We start from the raw sequence: 23124 nt of genomic DNA, 5'->3' as shown, positions 1-23124 counted from the left end.
TTTTTTTTTATGATACTTGAAAAAAAATACACTAGTTTCAAAATACAAAAACACAACTGCAAAACCCAAATCAGTACATCTTTACTCGATACTTAGAGAACACACTTTTATGTTACTACTGTTTAGGGATAAATTCATGTGTTTTGCCCTGGGTTTAACTCCTGATTCTATTATGTACTAGTTTCGTGACCCTAGACAACTCATTTCATCACTTTTCCCTGTAGGGGGAATATGGGTCATCATAACACTTTTAAGATCATTGTGACAATTAAATAGGCATAAAGTCTTCTGAGTGTGCCTGTCAATATGTAGGTGCCCCAGAAAGGTACCTATTATTAAATCATGCCAGGTTTTCAGGATGTGGCTGTGTTTCAATGCTGGATATATCGTAGGGTGGGACCACCAAACAGAAGCCTGCCCACGGCCTTGAGAGTCTGTGATGGTTGTAGAGGTAACTTCCACAGGGGGATGGGGACGTGGTTTCTGCTTAGGCAGTTCAGGGGAGGACTGGAAGAGAAGGAGGAGTTTTTTGATACTTGTGTGATTCCGTGTTTCCAGGTCAGAAAAATAAAAAATAAGGAAAGGGTGCTGGATGAACTATTGCTTTTCTCTGTTCTTCAGCGAGATAAATATGCCTTCCTACCATGCTTTTAGAACAGTGCCTGACTTTTCTTTTTGGCTTTTTTCCCAGGCTTTTTTTTTTAAAGTGTCCCCCTCCCACTCAGGCCTTTGCCACAGTGTTTCGTCTCCTTGGGTTCCTTCTGAGAACAGAGGTTAGTAGCAATAATTTCTTCTTCTTCTCTTGTTTTTTTCTTACAAAAATAAGTTAGTCTGCTTAAACTTTACAATTTGCTCACACACACAAAAATTCTTGTTCTTCCTTAAACAACTCAGTAAAATTGAATTGGAAAACTTCCTACACAAGGGCAAACAAGTTTATCATGTAGCTAGAGGTAGCTATGGTTATCATTAGAATTCAATTTATTTTCTTTCTATGGCGTGAAAAGCACAAGGTCATACAATGACATTAATTCTTAAGTGATTCTTAACACATAAAAGCATTTTCAGTAAAGTATCTTGCATTCATTGCCTCTTGTTAATGGCAGTGTGAAAGCTTGACAGCTAGAAATGAGCTGTATAAACTAGGATTTTGGTTGTCTAAAAATATTAAGAATTTTGGAGATGTCATTTCTGTGCTCAGGCTCTTTGTTCATTCTAAAGACCGAAAACGTCCCTTACGTGCTTCACTGGCATGAGTGAGTGGCATTATTTTTAGAACCTGAAAATAATTATATAGTGTGTTAAGCCCAGACTCCTGCATATGGAAACAACCCCATGCAATGGGAGTCTGAGCTTTGTTAAAGGCTTAGTTGATATTGCAATTTGAGGATGGAGAAAGGAAAAAGATGCTTTCCTTTGTAATGAATCCAGTTGGGACGACGACTTCTTCTTCTTCTTCTTCTTCTTCTTCTTCTTCTTCTTTTTTGGAGGGAAAAAGTCATATTAATACCTGTTTAAAGTCCCTATGTAAGATATAATAAAGTTTTGGAAATATAGGTTTTAGAGTCAATATTAATTTCAATTCATTGTTTTGTCTCTTATTAAACTTTAAAATATCTTCCGGTGTAAGTTCCTGCGTTTGTAAAATTGATAGTATACAGTTTAATTGTAAGGGTTAAAGGAGAAACTCGTGAAACACTTAATATTATTCTTGAAGCATATTAGACCAGGAAATGATTGTGACTTTCCTCCCCTCTTTCTGAGTTTATTTCCTTAATTCAGAAATTTTGACTACTCATTGATTATCAAATGTTTGTATCTTATTTTAAAATTGGTGATAGAGAAAGGGATAGGAAGAACCTGAGAGTCTAAATAGCACATTATGTCTTTCCACACATCACCCTCATTGTTGAGGTCACCAAGAAGACAAGGCCATGCTCACGACTGCCCCTTACCACTCTGAGGCTTTGGCCCTAAACCACAGCACAGTTCCAAGGGGTGACCTAAACTGAGCCGTGTGGGTGACTCTTCTTCATAGTCCAGGGGTGTAGGTAGGGCCTCCTTTGCTTCTTTTCTAACACTTATGTGAATCTTGTCTTCCTTTTGGCCTTGATCAAATGGTAGAGGAAGTCCTGAATAAGGATGATATTTCTTCCCCACTCCTAAAGAAAGTGTGTCTGGCAGAACCCTTCTTCCTCTCTCCACCATTTAACTCCCTCTTCCCCAAGGGGGTTGGGGACAAAGGATTGACCTTGCACAGCTCCGTCAGCTACTACCTCTCACTCTTCCTTTTTCGGAGCCAGTGGCCTACTGGAAGCACATACCCCATCCGTTCCTCCACGTTGACTGTTTTGTACTGGCAGGGCCCAGTGGAAGTTCAGTGGTGGCCTAGCCTCGCCTGTGTTTAATTAAGTCTGTCCAAATCTGAGGTTCAACATAAGAAAGAACATTGCTGCCATGCGCCTAAGCCATATTTTCCAATATCACCTTTAATATTAATAAGGTGGTGTTCTCTCCCGCCCCCCCCGCCACCCCCCTGCCCTAGCCATTTGCCACTTTATCTTCCTTTGGGTTCAGAAATCTGATGGTGGATTGGCTGCTTCTTGCGGTAGCGTCATGTCCTTCTGGTCTACCTTTCACTGTACCCGTGATATAACAGCCTGTTTTCCATATGTGCACCCTAATAGCAGTTCGTCTCAGCTAGATTTATCTCTCACTCCCTGCCCAGTTGCTTCTCAGACTCCATAGCTCTGGATGCCTACGGAAACTTCCCTAGCACTCAAGTTTGAGCAGCCTGCATGTATTCCTGGCACTCATGTGCGTACACCCTGGAAGTGCAAGGGAATTGTCACTCCTTGACCAGTGTGGGGACAGGAGCTTCTCTCCAGTGCACAGTTTCGGGGTGTGCACGCCCTGGATCTGCAAAAGGTCGCATTGACATCAACTCCCATTTGCTTAGTCATAGACGTCTCAGAAATGGACTGCAGCAGCAGCTTTTTTTTCTGCCATGGTTTCAGTTCCCATCCTTTACCACCATCCCCTGAAATCACTTCCTAGAAATGAATTATCTACCTGCAAGCCCACATTTCAGTCTCTTCTGTTAGGAAGCCACCGAGGCTGAGAGAAGCTGGAAAGCAGAGAAGGAACTATGCACGCCTTTCCTCCACCACAACATTTCTGATAACCAAGGAGCTCGAGAAACAGAATTTAGTGGAATTTGAGGATCAAAATAATACCAAAAATGAGAATCTTGGTGAGGATTTTTCTCCCACCTTGACCGATCACTGAACTTTGGTCGTTTTATCCATTACCAAAGGCATTTTTGATAGTGGCCAAGCCTTAAGGGAGCACCCTCAAGTTCTGGGCTACTTTGGATTAACCTTGAAATATGCAGGTACAGATTTTCCTAAGCTGGTGTGGCCTGAGAGTTTCGATTAAGAACTTTTGAACAACTTTTGGATAACAGAGGCCAAAGAAATATTTTCTATTTAACCATGTTATTAAAAAATTAGGTAGGCTAGAGCTTTAAACAGTAACTAAATTTTCTCTGAACTACAAGAATTCTATTGTGTAAGCTTCCAGCTTCAAGGCATTTGTGCCAGACTTGGGTAGAGAGAAAAAATGTGCTGCCCTAGATTCTGTGCCATTTTCTCCTGCTTTCAACTGTATTTAGGACCCAGGAAGGAAATTACAAAGGATAGAGGCAGATTTATCCTGAAGCTAATTAAGTATTTGCTTTAGGGCCCTCCATTTGCACGGGTCCTTACAATTTGCTCACATGGTTATGTTATCAGGGAATGTGAGAATTAAGATATCTTCTTCTTTTTTTTTTAATGTTTATTTTTGAGAGAGAGAGAGAGACAGAGTGTGAGTGGGGGGAGGGGCAGAGAGAGAGGGAGACACAATCTGAAGAAGGCTCCAGGCTCTGAGCTGTCAGCCCAGAGCCCGACACAGGGCTCAAGCCCACGAATCGTGAGATCAACCTGAACTGAAGTCAGATGCTGTACTAGCTGAGCCACCCGGGTACCCCAAGAATTAAGATATTTTCACTACAGTTGCTTAAAGAAATGTTTCTTTTAACAAATGGCTCCAGGCTGTTTTGGAATCTGGCTTAAGGTAACTGATTTGGAGATACATTGGAGTTCTGGTAGAAAATACTGTAACAAGATTCATCTTTGTGGCCCACAACTCCATAGCTGTATGATGAATAGTAAATATATCTATGTGTGTGAAGTAAAAAATTTGATGGGCCCTGACTATTAATAATAGTAAAAAATCGGTCAACCTAAAGAAAAGGCTGAAATACCTTTCTATATTCCTATATTCTCTATTAAAAAATCCTTGTGTCAAGAGGTGATCAAAGAGAATGCATAGAAAAAATGCAAGAGAAAATTATTACCAAGGTGTTTTAAACAATTAATATAATATATCATTATCTCTTTGAATTTGCTGTTTATAGATCTTAAAGTTTGTAATTTACTATTTTTCTTCCTTATTCTATATAGCTACCTATTTTTCTTACCTAGTTTTGTATTCAAAATTTTGTGTTCTTTTTCTTAAAAGGTGGCCCAGAAAATTATATTAAGCATTAAACCTGTAAAACCCGATTCCAGCCTCAGTTTGGTGGGCCGATTCTTAGCATTCAAGCCATTTGTTTGCAGACTCAAGAGTCTCTCCAGTTATGCGGAGACACAAGTCTTAGATTTTGGAGATGCAAAGTGTTAATTTACATGGGGAGGGGTACTCTGTGTCCTTAACTCTATGAATGAATAAAAGGGAACAGCAGCTTCTCTCAGAAAGAGATAGGTCATCTTCTTGTGTTGAGGTACAGAACTGAATAAAATGACTGATGCAACAAAGCGTCATGGGCCTGGAAATTTCTAGTTCTAGGAATTCATTTCATTCAGGAAATCGAGAAACCAGAGTAGTTTGAAATACATCCTTCAGTCTTAGTGTCAGAAGAGGAGCAGCAGGATAAGAACAAAGAAATAAGCTAGAGGGAGAATTCCTCCTTCCTTAGGAGGAAGCTGAAATTTCAGTGGGAGACTAGAGAGACAGGAATGGAGAAATGAGTTCAGATAGGCTAGGATAGAGGAAGATAAAAGGATAAAGGAGATAAATCTGCTTCTAACTGTTCTTGAAATGTGTTTTAGAATGGGGCTGATATTTTACTCACTGTTTGAGCCCAGTGTGCTGGGCTCTTAAAGAATCTAGCAGAGGGGCACCTGGGTGGCTCAGTTGGTTAAACATCTGACTCTTGTTCTCTGCCCAGGTCATGATCTCATGGTGTGTAGGTTCAAGCCCTGCATTGGGCTCTGTGATGACATTGCTTGGGATTCTCCCTCCCTCTCTCTTCTGCCAGGACCCTGTTCTCTCTCTTTCTCCCAAAAATACATGAATAAACTTAAAAAAAAAAAAAAAAGAATCTAGTAGAGAGAGAGAGACAAAGTCTCACAAAGCTTCCTGGAATAAACTTCCCTAGAGGGATAGAGATCCAGGAAAAGACAATACAGAAGGAAACTTTGTCAGAGCTACAAGTAACATCCATAGTAAGAGTTATGTGGAAATTACCCCTTAAAGAATGTGACAGCTATTAAAAGTGGTTAAAGTAAATTGGACTGGTCTGCAAAAGGAAGACCAGAGGAGCATCATAAAATATTCAAAGCATTACAGAGGATCAAAGTGAAATGAGGCTCTTACCAGGGAAGCAACAGCTATTGCCTGTGTCCTGGGGGTCCCTGATTAAGAAATTTATGTAATTGAGATTCCACGAGAAGGTGCAACAAAGTTCTTCAAGGAGAGCTGAGCTGGCGAATAATAGATCAAGTTCAGACCTTGGACAGATGTTGGTCTGATGGGAGAATTCCTCCTGAGTAAGAATATCCAATTCATAGACATGGAGGTAGCCAAGATTTATTTGAAAAATAGTTGCTCTGGCAAGTCCAGAGCTCACTCATTTCCTATTTCTTATTATGAAAAATTGTTAGACAAATAAATGTCTGTCCAAAAAGCAAAGTAAAAGTGAAAGAAAACAAGACCTTGAGATTCTATAAATGGTACTAATTTTACATTGGTTAGAGAAGGAAAGGATCCATTTAAGAAGCAGATTTAACTTTATGAAAAGAATTGAGACATGGTTGAGGCAGAAAGAGATATAATAACAAGAGAAATGCTGTTCGTGTCCAGCACATTAAAAATGTGAGAAATTTCCATGTCTTAAGAGCACATAGCCTGGGTATTAGTCTAGCCTAGACCCCCAGAGGTACATACTAAAGAAGCCTCAAAAGAAGCTTCAGTGTTTGAATGTATTGAGGATGACTTTTCTGCTGAGACAAATGTGGAAATAAAGGAGAAATTTTCCCAAAAGGCAGGTTTCTTTGACTTAAGCTATTCCACAGCAAAAGGCATTGTCAAAGGCTTCTGTGGCATGATGGAAAATACTGGAACATAATATATAGTGGAGTCTATGTCAGTAGGTATAGCTTATACTCATTTCAGTATTGGAGGGCCAGACACACCAGAATCAATAAGCAAATGGAAATTAAGGAGTACTAAACATGCAGAAAAGGTACCTCAATTTAATACCTGATAACTAGGGCTGCCTACCACAAAAAAATTTCTAAACTTTGTAAAAGGCAGTGATGTCAAAAATGTCACTGTCTGAGAGAGAAAACCATGTGTACAGGTGGATCTTTCCTGCCAGCTATGGTATATTTGTAGTGCCAAAATTAATTTCTTGATGAGAAATTTCTTCCATCTATGGGTAAGGACCTTAGTGTGTAGACCCTGGACAGCTGCCCATAGACTGGCTAACACCCCTATGAGGCTGAAAGTCACAAGGTGTTCTCTCTCATAAGACATTGTGTTTCTGCTATGGTCTTTGAAAATACTGAAGACTGGATTTGGGGAACTGCATCGAGACTAAGTATTGGCTTATTTTATAAATTTGGGGAATCAAGAAGTATTGGATCATTTGGTGTCCTATTGACTTTTTTGGACTCTTTCTTCTGAGGCCCTGAAGGAACTTTTTCATTTCTAGTCAGAGAATACATTAGCCTTGACTGCTAAACAATCACAATGAAACCTTACTGGCTGAGATTGAGTAGAAAAGGAAGCTGGGAAGGATGACTCTCATCTTTAATTCATTTGAATTTTAATTCATAGGGACAAAACATTTCATTTTAAATTTTAACTCCTTTGGACTTTAACTTATGGCTTTTGTACTTTATAATTTCTTTGAAAATTTAGCCCACAAGGGCAAAACGATTTGATTTCTGAATTTATGTCTTTAGACTAAAACTTTCAGTGGGATTAAATTTTGAAACTTAATCTTACCCCAGGAAATTCCTAATAGGAGAGGTTTATATAGAAATTCTGGTCATCTCTATGTTGTTAGCAATTTTATGTTATGCTGTCTCTTTATCTCATTGTAGAACCTTTGTTAGTTGATTAGAAAACATATTTTGACAAAATTTGGGACAGACTATTGAGTAGACAATGGCATTAGAGTTATTGTATACTGTGCTGACAAATTTCAGAATATCAAAGGGCCAAGTATACTCTGGCCATTCAAGAATTTACAATAAAATAATTAAAGTCAGCTCCTAAATTGAAGGGACTCCAAAGTTTAGATAATTTTCTTAATGTGAATTTCAGATATTATAAACCTGAATCCTCTAAATCTGTAGGGTAATCAAGACGAAATGATATTAACATTAAACCATAGCCTGAAACTATAGCAACCAAAACAACTTGGAATGATTGATACTATGTAAGAAGTAGTACAAACAAATGAATTAATGAGTATATTGGAATAAAAAAACAACTTGATCTTGGTTTTTGTTAGTGACATAAATGGTAATGTAGATGGTCCCCAAGTTTGTATTATTCCAGTTAGAAGTATTCCATAATACATTAAGAACTACTCTCATGTTTTGTTAAAGCTCATGATTCTAATAAAGAAAACCTAGGGCGCCTGGGTGGCTCAGTCAGTTAAGTGTCTGACTTCAGCTCAGGTCATGATCTCACAGCTCGTGGGTTCAAGCCCCGCATCACACTCTGTGCTGACAGCTCAGAGCCTGGAGTCTGCTTCAGATTCTATGTCTCCCTCTCTCTCTGCATCCCCGCCCCCTGCTCACACTCCGTCTCTCTCCCTCTCTCAAAAATAAATAAACATTAAAAAAAGAAAGAAAGGAAAGGAAAACCTGTGGTTATCAATGAGGACGACATGGGAAAGAACTCAGTTTCGCATAGTAACACATTTGGAGAATTGGAAAACAAATTACAGCCAAGAATTTTTAAAGGAGTGTCAATAAGCAAATAAAAAAATCTTTAAAAAGTGCCATAAGAAATTTTAACACTATCTGATAGCTAGAAAAATCAAGCATTTTCAGATACATATTATTTAATAGAACTTAAAGAAAAGAATAATATCAATATGTGCAAAAGATTGTACACTGGATATATTGTTCTTCTGGGTCAAAACATTTATCTACAGTAATGAGATAATACTTTTCAGATATCTTAAATATCAAGGCAATAAATTTTCAAAATTTTAAGTTATTAACAAAGCACCAAGTGTTTCACATTAAAATGTTTTAATAATTTACTTAAAATCTGAAGTTTATGATTTAAAATATAGGTTAGTACTTTTGTTTATCCAGAACTAGAAAGAACAATGGCCAAAATAACATCTAATTTTATTGCTTGAGAAAAATAGTTTCAATGAGATAAATTATGTGAAAACCCAATTGAACTTTGCACAGAAGATGTTAGAGGAATGCTATGGAAGAAAGTTGAGAGTCCTGAAGAAAATTTAAGAAAATTTCCCAGATATTTTAATGCACCAAATCAGTCACTGTACTCATTTATCACTGGATGATGTAAATCACTTTAAATATTTTCTCAATAACTTTGATTTACTCCCATATAGCCAAATAAACTTTGAAGAGAGTCAACATGTCAGAACATGTTGGAGTGTGGGGCGCCTGGGTGGCTCAGCCAGTCAGTTAAGCGTCCGACTTCAGCTCAGGTAACCATCTCATGGTTCGTGAGTTCAAGCCCCACATCAGGCTCTTTGCTGACAGCTCAGAGCATGGAGCCTGCTTCGGATGCTGTGTCTCCCTCTCTCTCTGACCCTCCTCCACTCGCACTCTGTCTCTCTCCCTTTCTCTCAAAAATAAACACTGAAAGAATTAAAAAAAAAAAAAACAAAAAACAGAACTTGTTGGAGTAAAAGAACAAAAATTGGAAAACTATTTGGACTTTAATAGTGTATGGTGCCCAAATTGCAAAAACCTGATTACTACATTTAATAAAAATTGTGAAATGGGGGTACTTAAGTATTTGTAAAATGAACTATTTATAGAGATTTAGCTTTAATAAATGAGAGTCTAGCACAGAGTCAGTATGGTCTTGAGCTGTATAAGAAAACAACACATCTCAGTTACAAAACCTGACAGCAATAAACAAATAATGAGAATGGTTGAAACATAAAATTAAGGGAAACTATGAAAGTAAAAAAAAAAAAAGACATTATAGTCATGCCAAAAAACTGTATCATTTGAAATAAAACAAAGTTTTATGTCAGTAAAAATTAGTAACATGTTTGGCATATGAAAATCATTGTTGTTTTGATAACAAGAAAAAAAAGATCTCTAATTTATCGAATCCTGAAAAGTGTCTAAAAATCTTATAAAACTTTGTTCACTGAAGTAGGAAAAAAAAATCGATGAAATTAAGCCTATTAAATAAATACTTCAAGAAATTATCTAGTGACTTAGTCAATAATAGAAATATTGAATATATAAAAGTTTCAGAAGAATTTAGGTAATGAAGGGGATATATTTTAACATTGGTTTATAAATAAATTTGTATTACTGTACAGATTGCTTAAAATTTTTCACTGTATTGAAAAGCTTAATATTTTTAAATGTTTAATTGGTATTATTTAAACAAAGGTATAATCTGAGAGAGTAGTACCATGAACTACACAATAGACATTAAGAGATATTCTCTACTTATTAAGTTACATATCACCAGCAGGTATAACTTTAAGTGGGAAGTCAAAAACGTTGATGCAGTTCAAGGTCGTGACTTTGATATGAATGTTACTTAGCTGTTTACAACTTTGTCAAACAAAAGATTATATCAACAATTTATAAAAATCAACAAATGACTTAATTGTTAGAATTATTTGATCAATATTTGCATTGCAAGTTATCATGATTGTGTACTTTATAACATACTCTGTATTTAGATAATAAGGAACTAGATTTTAAATATTGAATCTGTATTTTACTTTATATTAGCATAGAGAGTATTAAATATTTTGTAATTTTTTAGTTTATTTATTTGAGAGAGACAGAGACAGCATGAGGAGGGGAGGGGAAGAGAGAGAGGAAGAGAGACAGAATCGCAAGCAAGCTTCGTGCTGCCAGTGCAGAGCCCAACGTGGGGCTTGAATTCCCAAAACTGTGAGATCATGACCTGAGCTGAAAGCAAGAGTCAGACTCAACTGACTGAGCCAACCAGGTGCTCATGAAAGTATTAAATATTTTGAATATGACCCCTGAACGAAGGGGATATTTTTGCTATCTGCCAATTCTTTACTTCACTTCTTAATAGGTTCATAATTTGGGTGGACAAGAAGAAGACTCACATCTTTGCACATTCCAGCTATCAGGAAGAAAAAGGGCAAGAGGATATGCCCCAAGGCCTAGTGTCTTCAAGGTCTGGGCAACCCACCTCAGGACTTTTTAGGAGGGAGTAAGCTCTGGTCCCATTCCTCTTTTGTCAGGCACGTGGGTGAGACTCAGTCAGAGGGAACTGAAGGAAGAGGTCCGAAGTGGGAGCAGAGAGAGGGCACTTGGCCTTAACCGCAGAATTAGAACCTCGCACACAATCTGTAGGAGGAGACAGTCCCACAAAAGAAAGTGCTGAGCGACAAGACCCTGGGCTCGGTTCCATGATCTAATAAAACATCCTTGAAGCTGACTATATTCGGTTTCTACTGTTGCTATAACGAATTGCCACCACGTTAGAGAGGCTTAAAATTTCACCCATTTATTAGCTCACAGTTCTGTAGGTCAGAAGTCAGAGTAGACCTATCTGGGTTCTCTGCTTAGGGTCTCATGGGTCAAAATCAAGGTGTGGGCCAGGACGGACTCTTATGTGGAGGCTCTGGAGAAGAACATGCTCCCAGTCTCATTCAGATCATTGGCAGAATTCAGGTCCTTGCATTAATAGGACTGAGGTCCCCATCTCTTTCCTGGATGTTAGCCAGAGATCACGCTCCTGTCTTTCTATATGGTCCCCTTCATCTTTAAAGCCAGAAACAGCACACCAAATCCTTGTGCTTCAAATGTCTCTGACCTCCCATAGCACCACCAACTAGAATAAAGTCTTTATGTAAAAAAACAAAAAAAAAAACAAAAAAAAACAAAAAAAAACCTCTTTGATTACATTAGGCCCACCTAGACAATCTCTCTATAGTCAACTCAGTAGTAGCCTTAAATGCATCTATATAAACCCTTGTGCCATGTAATCTAACATAATTACAGTCATGGTATGTCATCATATTCACAATCCTGGAAATTAGGATGGGATATCATAGGGTACCATCATTGAATTCTGCCTACTACATGGGCCAATCCTTGCTAACATTACTTTTCTTTTTACAGTAAAGAGGGGAATGTGGCAGGAATCTGGATAGCATTGGTCATTGATAGCATTGGTATAACATATAACAACCTGTGCCCAAATGTGGGGTGGGGGCGGTGGGGAAGGCATGATTTCTTCATAAGATCAGTTCTGTGTGTGATGTTCATCCTAGTTTCTGAATCTGGTTCTCAGTTTTCCTGGAGACTGTGTGAAGAACTCAATATCCTCTAAAAAATTTATTTTCTGATCAAATTATTCAGTGTTTGTGATGCTTTCAATTTAAAATCTACACTAAACTAATGGATTAATCATATTTTCTTCTTTTCAGCTTCCAAAGCTTTGTTCACGTAGTTTTTTTTTCTGGCTAGAACACTCTCTTTATCATATCTGTCTACTGGAGATGCCATTTATTTGCCCATAGGTCTTCTCTCATTTTCTCAGAAAGTGTGCTTACCCCTTTATGTTGGACCCAGAATTTTTTTTCTTTTTCCTTTTTAAAAAAATGTTTATTTACTTTTTAAAATGCTTATTTTTTTTATTTTTGAAAGAGAGCATGAGTGGGGGATGGGTCAAGAGAGAGGGGGACAGAGGATCCAAAGTGGGCTCTGTACTGACAGCAGCAAGCTCCATGCAGGGCTCAAACTCACAAACCCCGAGATCATGACCTGAGCCAAAATCGGATGTTCAACTGAGTCACCAAAGTTCCCCTTTTCCCTTTCTTTTTTTAAATGTTATTTGGAACTTATCACAATTGACCTTGATTTTTAGTTATATATTGTATCATCCCTGGAATCTACTCTAGAGCTTGAATAGTCTTTAAGGATAGGGTAGTAAATTGAATGGTGGCCCCCATTCCCTGCAAAAGATAAGTCCATGTTGGGGCACCTGGGTGGCTCAGTTGGTTAAATGTCTGACTCTTGATTTTGGCTCAGGTCACGATCTCACTGTCAAGGGATGGAGCCCCTAGTTGTCAACTCAGCATGGAGCATGGAGCCTGCTTGGGATTCAATCTCTTTCTTCTCTCTGCCCCTCCCCAGCTCATGATATCTCTCTCTCTCTCTCTCTCTCTCTCTCTCTCTCTCTCTCTCTCAAAATAAATAAATAAACTTAAAAGAAAAAAGAAAAGAAAAAAGGTAAGTCCATGTTGTAATCCCTGACCCATGAATATCACCTCATTTAGAGAAAGAGATTTCTAATATAATTAAGTTAAGGATCTCAGATGAGATCATTTTCAGAATTGGGTTTGTCCTACCTAGATCCAATAACAAGTGTTCCTGTAAGGGAAAAGCAAAAGGAGATTTGAAATAGAGATGTACCAAAACACAAAGAAGGCCATGTGAAGATTGAGCCGGAGATTGGGGTTACGTATCCCAAGCCAAGGAATGCCTGGAGCCACTAGAAGCTGTCCTAAGAGGCAAAGAAGGATCCTACCCTAGAGCCTTTATGAAAGTAGAGCTCAGCATACATTTTGATTTCAGACTTTTAGTCTCCAGAATTGTAAGAGGGTAATTTTCCATTATTTTAAACAACTCAGTTTGTAGTCTTTTGTTATGGCAGCCCTGGGAAGCCAATACAGATATCATCATAGAATCCCCAACGGCAAGCTTTCTGTAACTGGCTGTGGTCAATTAATTGTAAATACCACTTCACTTGGACTAGCCAATGGCAATCTTTCTAGACATGTGGTTTTCATTACCACATCTGAGTTACCTGGGTTCTGTGATGAACAACTGTGGTTTTGTCTTCCTATCATCAAGTCTTCTTTCTTCTAGTAATAGCCCCTACTTTTATTTTGGGGATCTACTTTTCCCCTTTAATGGAACTGCCAATCAATGTATCTTGGCTTCCTCTGGCCAACTGGAGGACATAAGACCAAAACTCAGTCTATCAAATGCTCTTGTCTTGGAGTCTGAATCTTCAGAAAATCGAGGCAGAGACTGAATAAGAGTGTAATTCTCTCTCTTTTCTTTTTCTTTTCTTTTCTTTTCTTTTTCTTTTTCTTTTTCTTTTCTTTTCTTTCTTTCCTTCCATCTTTTTCTTTCTTTCTTTCTTTCTTTCTTTCTTTCTTTCTTTCTTTCTTTCTCTCTTCCTCTCTTGAAAAGAGAAACTGTTTACCAATTACTGTTACTGAGATCAACTGAGCTTCCTAATGCCTCTTTGCAAAGCCTGGTCCTTCAACTTATGGTTGAATGCTATGAATTATGTCAAATCTAAGACCATTTTTGTGCCTGGATGTGTAGAGATGGTTCTTTTCATTGCAAGATTACTACCTGAGAAAGCTACTTGTTGATACGAACATTCCCAAGACTCAACCTAGGCCAGAATCAGAATCTGAATCATTTGAGGATGAATTTCTTCTTTTTTCCTTTATTTCTTTCTTTTAAAAAATGACTAATATTTGTTGATCTATTATCAAACTGCACTTATCTTGGACTCAGACAAAAATACTTATAATGGACAATGCTGAATTTCACTTTGGACCTATTCCAGTCTTTAAGTGCTAATGGAAATATCAAAATTATATGGCAAAAACTGTTGTCCCGACATGTATTTATGGATCCTATATATTTATATTAAAAGAATATAGGACCTAGTTTATCCCAAAGACAAACAAAGTACTTATTACCCATGTACTCTGGTGATTCTCAGACTCTACTTTTTTTTGTAAGTAGACCTCAGGCTAGAAAATGGGACAAGGAATACTTAGCCTCTAAATCTTAAATCCTATGATCCCTGCTCCTAATCCTAAACTGAACCAGAAATTTCTAGTGGGAAGAATTTATAGAAACTATTTAAAAAAATCTTAGGTGTGAAAAAGGTAACTCTTAATGTTTGTCTATATACAACATAATGGAACTTTGTTCATAAGGCCCGGGCCTGCTAAAGGTACGTAATAAAATGTTGCCAATTCAGGAGAACTCAGACTTTTTTTCTAATCCCGTTCTCTTTCTCCTGACCTCTGTAGAGACACTATGAGTGCCTGAGCCATGCCAGTATTGGCACGTTGGAACCTCTAATCCAACTACCATGTTCTGTTGTCCCTGGCCTATGCTGGGGGGTAATTCACTAAGTCTGGGAATAGGCAGCTGGTCTTTGTTGCTTTCACTGCCAGAGGCCCCAGTGCTGCAATAACCTCTGATTGTTATGAATGTAAATCCTGCATCCTCCCCACCCCCCCCCCCCATTAGGCTTCTTGCAGTCCATGGGCCTCAGCATGTCCTCTCTTGGGGGGGTCCAAGACCCATGCACTGGTACACCCTCCTCAGTCATTCTGCTTTATTGCTTAGGGACCATGTTGGAAACTTGCAGGAATACCTTGTAAAAATGTGTAGCCTTTTATGTTGTGGGAGACTCTCAAGTATGGTTGGGCTTCTATCACAGTTTTCATTGTGCTGCTATATACTACCCCCAATTCCAGCAACGTGGAACCTTTGAGCATCTTTCAGGGTAACACATTCTAAGTTCTAGCCATTTCCTTACTGATTTTCCCTTATTACCCATTAGTCTCATTTTTCTATCTTTTTGGGATAGGAAATTGTTCTTACATTGTCACATATCCTCCTCATCCTCTGATTTACCCATGAACACTGTGCTCTGAGAACTGCAAGGATCTTAGTCTTTAGAGATCATCAAAATCTTTTATTACTCAAAAAAGCCTAGCTTCTATAAGAGAAACACTTGCTTTCAAGACTATAGCTTATACGACAGACTTTTTAAAAAGCCTAATTTGAAACTTGAAGATGAACAATGCCTTCTTCCCAGTTATATTCTCACTGGCCCTGAAGGCATTCATAAGCCAAGCTCTTGTAGCTGCCTGGATGGTGGAAGGATAATTGGTATAAGCAATCATGAGGGGAAAAAACCTGAAGTTAGCTTGTATCAGAGTGTTAACCATAGTACTTTACACAAGGAATCAGTAAAAAGGAAATACTATTAAGGATTTTTATATATTATACTTTTTCTACTATCTTGAAAATTGTAGTGAGAACCAACCCCTAGTAAAACACCTACCCATGTGACAAATGGCCAAAATCCAACATGAGTCAGCTTATGTGTAACAGAGAGAGAGAGGGAGTGAGAAAGAAAGAGGAAGGGAGGGAGGGAGGGAGAGAGAGAGAGAGAGAGGCTTACTTTAAAAGCACTGAGTAGAGGCGCCTGGGTGGCTCAGTCGGTTAAGCGGCCGACTTCGGCTCAAGTCATGATCTCACACTCCGTGAGCTCGAGCCCCACGTCGGGCTCTGTGCTGACAGCTCAGAGCCTGGAGCCTGTTTCAGATTCTGTGTCTCCCTCTCTCTGATCCTCCCCTGTTCATGCTCTATCTCTCCCTGTCTCAAAAATAAATAAATGCTTAAAAAAAATTTTTAAAGCACTGAGTTATCTCAAGTAATTCAAGGACAAGAAAGGGATTGCTGGTTTAAGAGACAACTGAAACAAGGCATGTTTAAACCATCAGGCCCACTGAGAACCAGCCTTTCCAGTTAACCAGGTCAATTATTAAATTCAGGACTTTTTAAAGCTCATTGTAAAACACAGCCATTATTAAAAATTGAAAAAAAAATACAGTTAAGTAAACTTAATCAGATCTCATTATTTCCTGATATTTTTTTGCTGTTATTGGTTTTAATATTACCTATTTGATATTTTATTATCATCTGTGCTCTTGAAATTATACACATTAATTGTATCTCTGTGTTGGAAATACTATATAATACTATATACATTCAGTGACATCCCATTAGTTTGAAATCAGCTATAATAGGAGAATTTACACCAAGGTCATTGGCAAATGCTACAAGTAGGCCTTTAAAATTTTTATTTATTATCATTATTTATTCACTTTTCTTTTTTAGAGAAAGAGATAGTGTGAGCGAGGGAGAGGGGCAGAGGGAGAAAGAGAGAGAATCTTAAGCAGGCTCCATGCTCAGTGTGGAGCCCCACACAGGGCTTGATCTCACGACCCTGGGATCATGACCTGAGCCAAGATCAAGAGTTGGACACTTGACTGACTGAGCTACCCAGGCGCCCCAATCAGGCCTTTAAAAAAATTTTTTTAATGGGGTACTAGTTGTTAAACATCTCCTAGCATACCAATGTTTGGGACTCTATTTCCCATGTCTTTTTTTCTCATCATTTTGTGCCTCTGCTTCATTATTCCTTTCTCCCTATTGACCAGCTATCTCTGTGCTTTCATATGTGTGGCAAGAAACATGGATCCAGAGGTCTTAAGATTCACTATTTATAAGCAAAACACCCAAAGATAGTACTATTGCAATAGCTCCTTTGGGGACCAAGGAGATGGACTGAGATCAGAAGAAATTCTCTAAATAGGGATGTGAGGGAGATAATCTCAGAATCATCCACTGTATTATCACAGTCACATCCCCTATTCGGATCTCTCCTTTGAAAGAGTCTCTCATATAGTTGCTCAGGGTATCTCCAGGAAGTCCATTTCTTGGTGTCCTAATTGTCTTCTCTTCAATCTAGCTTCTTGCCACTGTCCCCAATGCAAGTTAAAGAGTCCTTTTGCTAGTCTCAACTGGCTAAACTGGTCTCTTCCTCTGAAAGTGGGACTTTGACACAAGTAAAGAAGGAGTCTTTCAAGCTTCCCATAGGGGACAATAAGACAGAAAGATTACTTTTGAAAGCAAGTTAAACTCTCATTGACCTCAAGAAGTTCAGAGGACCTATTTTCCCAAACTCTCATAACTCTAGTTAATTTGTTGAAAAATGTATTCTATGAAATATGAAGGGTTCTTTTTCAAAATTATTTCAAAGACTATGAAGTCTCCTGAGCTTTCTTTCCAGCCAAGATGATTAAAAAATGCTTACTGGACACAATGATGCAACTAAAGTCCCTCTACAAAAGTGATATATTATTCCAATTACATGACAAACCTGCATATAATCTTTGCTTGACAAGGAGTCTGCAGGACTCCTTGTTGGACTCTGTCATATGAGGATGAAATTCCAGAGGTTCCATTCTTCTTCTTTCCAAATTTTAAAAATCAGCTGACTCTCTTAGAAGTCCATTTGTGACTAATGACACTATATATATTGTTCTTCTGGTTGACTTCCATACCAAAACAATTTTTTTTGTTGTTTTTTTTTTTTTTCTTTTTTTTACTTGTCTGTAAGTGAAGTACCTGCTAACCAATGTAAAAAATGTTCAGGAGTGCCTCAGTTAAGTATCTGACTCTTGATTTCGGCTCAGGTCGTGGTCTCATGGTTCATGAAGTCCAGCCCCGGATCTGCATTCTCTCTCCCTCTCTCTCTGCCCCTCCCTGCCTCTCTCTCTCAAAATAAATAAACTTAATTTTTTTTTAAAAAAGTTCATGTTAAAATGCTAAATGTTATTTGAATTTTTTATTGCACCAATTCTATATAAACTAGACTTTCAGATCAAAGAAGCCATGAACAAATTGAGAATAAAGCAATTTTTTATGCTTTATGCTTTATGATTCAATGCCAAAAATATATATTTTAATTTCCCAAACTAAAACTCTTACCATTCTCATTAACATGGCCTTGGATCATGTCTAATATCTACTTGACTGCTATCAGATATTTAGATAACTAGGTCAGAGCTCTTCCTACCACTCCCTTCCAAATACCTCTTCACGGTTAATTTATCCTGGGGTGCCTGGGTGGCTCAGTCAGTTAAGCATCTGACTTCAGCTCAGGTCATAATCTCATGGTTCATGGGTTCGAGCCCCACATCAGGCTCTGTGCTGACAGCTCAGAGCCTGCAGCCTGCTTCAGATTCTGTGTCTCCCTCTCTCTCAGCCCCTCCCCCGCTTACGCTCTGTCTCTCTCTCTCTCTCTCTCTCTCTCTCAAAAATAAACAAACATTAAAAAAAAAAAAAAAAAAGAATGGAATCCGAGCTTTTGAGGGAACGATGATCAAATCCAGGAAGGAGACTCTAATGTGCATCTCTGAATCAATAGCACTTACTGCGGTGCTAGACCTACAGTAGATGGCTAATAAATCTTGATTGAATAAGTAAATTAATGAAGGTCAGATACCCTTCTTGAGATCACTTTGGACTTTAATGATAATGTATTTGTAATCTTTAAGAATAATAATTATACAGTGTCCATGTAGTTCCGACTAATGGTTTTTCCTCACACGAAGAAACAAACAAATATGGAATAGCTGAATTAGGTGAGTCATGTCATAATGCTGTTAATGAGTGTTTCTTTAAATGCTTTCTATAAAACTGGTACTTAGAACTAGATGCTTAATTAAATTAATGTTGTTGTTGTTTTCAAAAACCTTTTCCTTTTGCAATAATATGGCCTGAATGGGGCTATGTACTTCCTATAGCATCACATCAGAAGAAGGGGCATCAGGTCTGCTTGATCCACTTTGAGTGATAGGAAGATTAATCAGTTGGTTCAAAGAATGTCAGTCTAATCAATTTATCACAAAGCTCCCCACCAACATTTACCTAATGGTTTTAGCAACAACTGATGATCTTTGACTGGATTGCTATGTCACTAGGATTGCAAAATGTTGACTTTCTTAGTTTTCCTACATCTTTGAATGATCTATTCTACTATAAAGAATTTTTCCATATTAGCTATTTGTTACCTTGAATATAGATTGTATAGAAAAGGCAAGATATGTGCTCAATGTATTTCCTTTATTTATTGGTTTTCAAAACAATAGAATGGTGCCCTAACAAACAAATGTGGTTGCTTTTGTTTTTTTTTAGTATTATGAAAAATTCAGGGATTTTAAAGTATTTGATCTGTTTTATACAGTGTAGTCAGTATCTTTGCTGCTAATTTTTCCATTTTACTCCAATGAGAACTTCTCAAGTTGACTCCTGAGATCTTTTTTTTTTTTTAAGTTTATTAATTTATTCTGAGAGAGAGAGAGAGAGAGAGCATGTGAGTAGGGAAGAGGCAGAGAGAGAAGACAGAGAATCCCAAGCAGACTCTGTGATGTCAGTGGGCTCATGACTTCAGCCAAAATACTCGGATGTTTAACCAAATGAGCCAGCCAGACACCCTGGCTCCTGAGACCCTAGCAGTCTTGGACAGCTTCTGTGCTTTTAGTCCAACAAGATATCGCGAGTGCCAAGAAGAACCTGACCATGTGCCTGACTGAATGGCTTTACTGGACCTGAAGAGGGTTCAGAACTTGCCCAGAAAGAGAGATAACACAATCTAGAGATGCTGTGATGTGGGGTAAATTTTAACAAGAGGTCTGGGACAGGTCTGGAACAGGAAGAGGCTAGCCGAATAATTCTTTTATTTCCTGGTTATGGACGGTTTCTGGGACATAGTAGGTCATATGGCCAAGAAACCAGTTGCTGAAGTTAAAAATTTTTGCCCAGCTCAGTGATGTACCACTTTAATTTTCCACTCCTCCTTCCTTACTTTGCTTCCTTCTGTCCTTCATTCTTGCTTTCATAGAACTGAACTTCCTAATAAAATATTGGTACCTTACCTTTATTGCTATGGGTTTATTCCCATTGTCATTCTACATTTCTGTAATTTTTCATCAGCGATGTAAAATTAGAGGGCTCCAGAGGGACAATAGACAAATTCTGTACTGAGTTTGTCATTCTAAGCAGCATGACTGATGTCACAATTTTAGAAACAGTGAGTACCACGCTGGGCAAGTATATGTATTTGGGGCCAAAGCAAGAGTAATTTTCATTCATGCATTTATTCAACAGCGTTTATTTGTGACAGATGCTAAATGCATGGATTCAGAAATAAAGGATATATTCTCATTTTCAAAGAGATTATTTCCAATGGCAATCCATATATTTTCTGAACAAATACTCGTAATTTCTCAGTCATGGCATACCTTTCCTACACTTTAATTTTTGTCAAAACTCTTCCCAGAGCCTCTGTTCTGTCCTTATTTCTAGGAGCTGCATAACCCGGAGGCTGGCCTTTGAAGCTGGTAGAAGAGCCACAATCTCCTTTTCTTTAGCTGTTTTTTTGTTTTTTTTTTTTTTAACTTCTCTCTCTGCCATGGCTGAGAAATGGCTGTTCATAACAAAGGCTGAAAACAATGCCACAGGGAAAGTTACATTTTTCTCTTGATCTTTTTTCTCAATTTACTAAGCTATTGCATCCATTTTCTTATGTGTTTCTCACGACTCAGGAGGCAAGCTGAGCGGGTGTTGTTTCTTCATTGTGCAGAAGAGGAAAGTGAGGCCCGGCGAGAAGGACTGTTGGACTGTCGGGCTCAGGGCTTCTAAATGCAAAATCATGTCAAGAATCCCAGTGTCCTCTCCCTGACCATTGATTTCCCCCCAGTGACATTTTAATAGAATTGCAAGGCCCAGGTAAGAGATTGAAAGACCGTGGAGTCGTCTTATTGTGCCTGCTGTTCTTAGTGCTACCTGTGGGCTCAGCTGTGCCCTATATTCAGGGATCAATTTCAGAATTTCCAGAACCGAAGGGAGAATGAAAGAACCAGGCTCAGAAGTAAGAATGAGGTGGCTCCAGGGAGCACACAGTTCAGTCTTCTTGCAGATCATGTTCTGACAGCTTTCTCTCCCAATCTATTAGTCCTTGCTCTTGGGTGCTACTTTCTCTGCTTCCGGCTGCCCAGCTTGCCTGTTAGGTCTCTGGCATGTGTTGTGGGCTCTCTTCCATTCATTTGGATGCCCACCGGCTGCTATCTCACTCCTGCCTGACACAGTATAGATACCTAATAAAAATGCATTATATCGGTACATGGATGAATAGGTGTATACCCCTAATCTGAAATTCCGCTTCAGTCTTGTTTGTAAAACTTCGGTTCTGTCATTTCCTTTCTTCTTTTAACTGTTTCTTTAATTTCTGATCTCATGTTCTGACATGTTTGTATTCTTAGAAGCAGAGCTGGCATTAAAGTTTTTTGGATGTAAGCAAAAGAAATGGGCTCTGTTGTGTTAAGCAAAATGATAAAAAAATATATGTATTATATATTAAATATATGTAAAAATATATAAAAATATATATAATATAATATATAAAAATATAAAATATCTAATATATATAAAATATATAATATAATATATATTATATTATATATTATATATATAATAACAAAATGAATAAGTGTGTGTAACATGAGATAATTCAAAAATGGAAGGAAAAGTGAAATAACAACAACACGAAAAACCAGGCTCACGAGGAGCAAGAGTGAGGAGGCTCCGGGGATTCATGCAGCTGAATGTAATTGACAGACTTGCCTGCTTGCCTGCTGTGATGATTCAGCTCCATCCGTTTTTCCTGTCCTAGAATTAGTAGATTCAGGATTCAAAGCCCCAGAGAGAGAAGCTCTCATTTGTCTAGCTTTTGGTCATACGCTCAGGCCTTAGCTGGGAGACAACTTGAGCACCAGTTCCCGCCCCCCCCCCCCCCAAGACTGCAGACAACTGGCAGGAGTGAATTTCCCCAAAAGGATTTTGAACACTACGACCAAAATAAGGGGAAATGGACTGTCATCATCCAATTTGCAGAATATTTTGGCAGGGGCAATGAACTGGAATTAGAACACCTGGATTCAAATTTCAGTGTTTCTGTTCCTTAGCTGTGTGGCCTCAAAATGTGATTTCATCTTTCTGGAGTTCAGTTTGCTCATCTACAAAATCAAAAGCTTGGGTAGATGATAACCAATGCTTCTCTTGTTTCTGTTGGCCCTTAAACTGTGGTTTTCAATTTCAGTGGGTTCTCTCCAGGTAAGTAAATCCATGCCAACAAGTGTGTACCTTAATGGTTTCATGGACCTGATTCACCCCCCTGCTTCTATACAGTGTTGTTAATGGACGAGCAGACCTTCTGCCACCCACCTCTGCAATTTTCTTCCTTCTCATCTCTGGCCACCTTTCTGTGCTGACTCCAATACACATCCTGAATCCTGGCCTTCCTTTGTGCAGTCCATTCTTCTCTGATACATGATATTCTGTCCCTTTAATACTGTTCACAAAGTGCTTTCTTCATTTCTTTTTCACTAATAAATGATAAGAAAACTATCTGCTTCTTTCTTCATTTCTTTTACTAAGGAACTTTTAACTGTCAAACTGACAGCAACATTTTGAACCTTATTTTTCCCACCCAGATTAATTAAACTCTTACAATTTTTTAAGATGTTTGTAACGTTTATGTATTTATTTTTAAGAGAGAGAGAGAGAGAGAACTAACAGAGGAGGGGAAGTGAGGGAGGTGGACAGAGGGTCCGAAACAGTCTCTGCACTGACAGCAGAGAGCCTGATGTGGGGCTCAAACTCATGAACCATGAAATCATGACCTGAGCTGAAGTCGGAAGCTTAACTGACTGAGCCACCCAGGCACCCCTTAACTTTTTTTAATGTTTATTTATTTATTTTTGAGAGAGACAGAGTGAGTTGGGGAGGGGCAGAGAGAGAGAGAGAGAGGGAGACAGAGAATCCCAAGCAGTCTCCACGCTGTCAGGGTAGCGCCTCACGAAGGGCTCGAACTCGCAAACTGTGA

At 38.4% G+C, this 23124-nt stretch overlaps 1 long non-coding RNA gene across 1 annotated transcript; it reads left to right on the top strand.

The window, feature by feature from the left end:
• The first annotated feature begins 20672 nt into the window (after positions 1 to 20672).
• LOC123591095 lies at positions 20673 to 22646 on the top strand. The gene is made up of 2 exons (XR_006709117.1): positions 20673 to 20969; positions 22428 to 22646. It is a non-coding gene; the product is annotated as an uncharacterized LOC123591095 (long non-coding RNA).
• The last annotated feature ends 478 nt before the right edge of the window (positions 22647 to 23124 follow it).

The sequence above is a fragment of the Leopardus geoffroyi genome, chromosome B4 (assembly GCF_018350155.1).
Source record: "Leopardus geoffroyi isolate Oge1 chromosome B4, O.geoffroyi_Oge1_pat1.0, whole genome shotgun sequence".
Taxonomy (NCBI): Eukaryota; Metazoa; Chordata; class Mammalia; order Carnivora; family Felidae; genus Leopardus; species Leopardus geoffroyi.
Note: the sequence above shows the minus strand (reverse complement) of the source record. Positions and strands in the feature narration are given on the sequence as shown.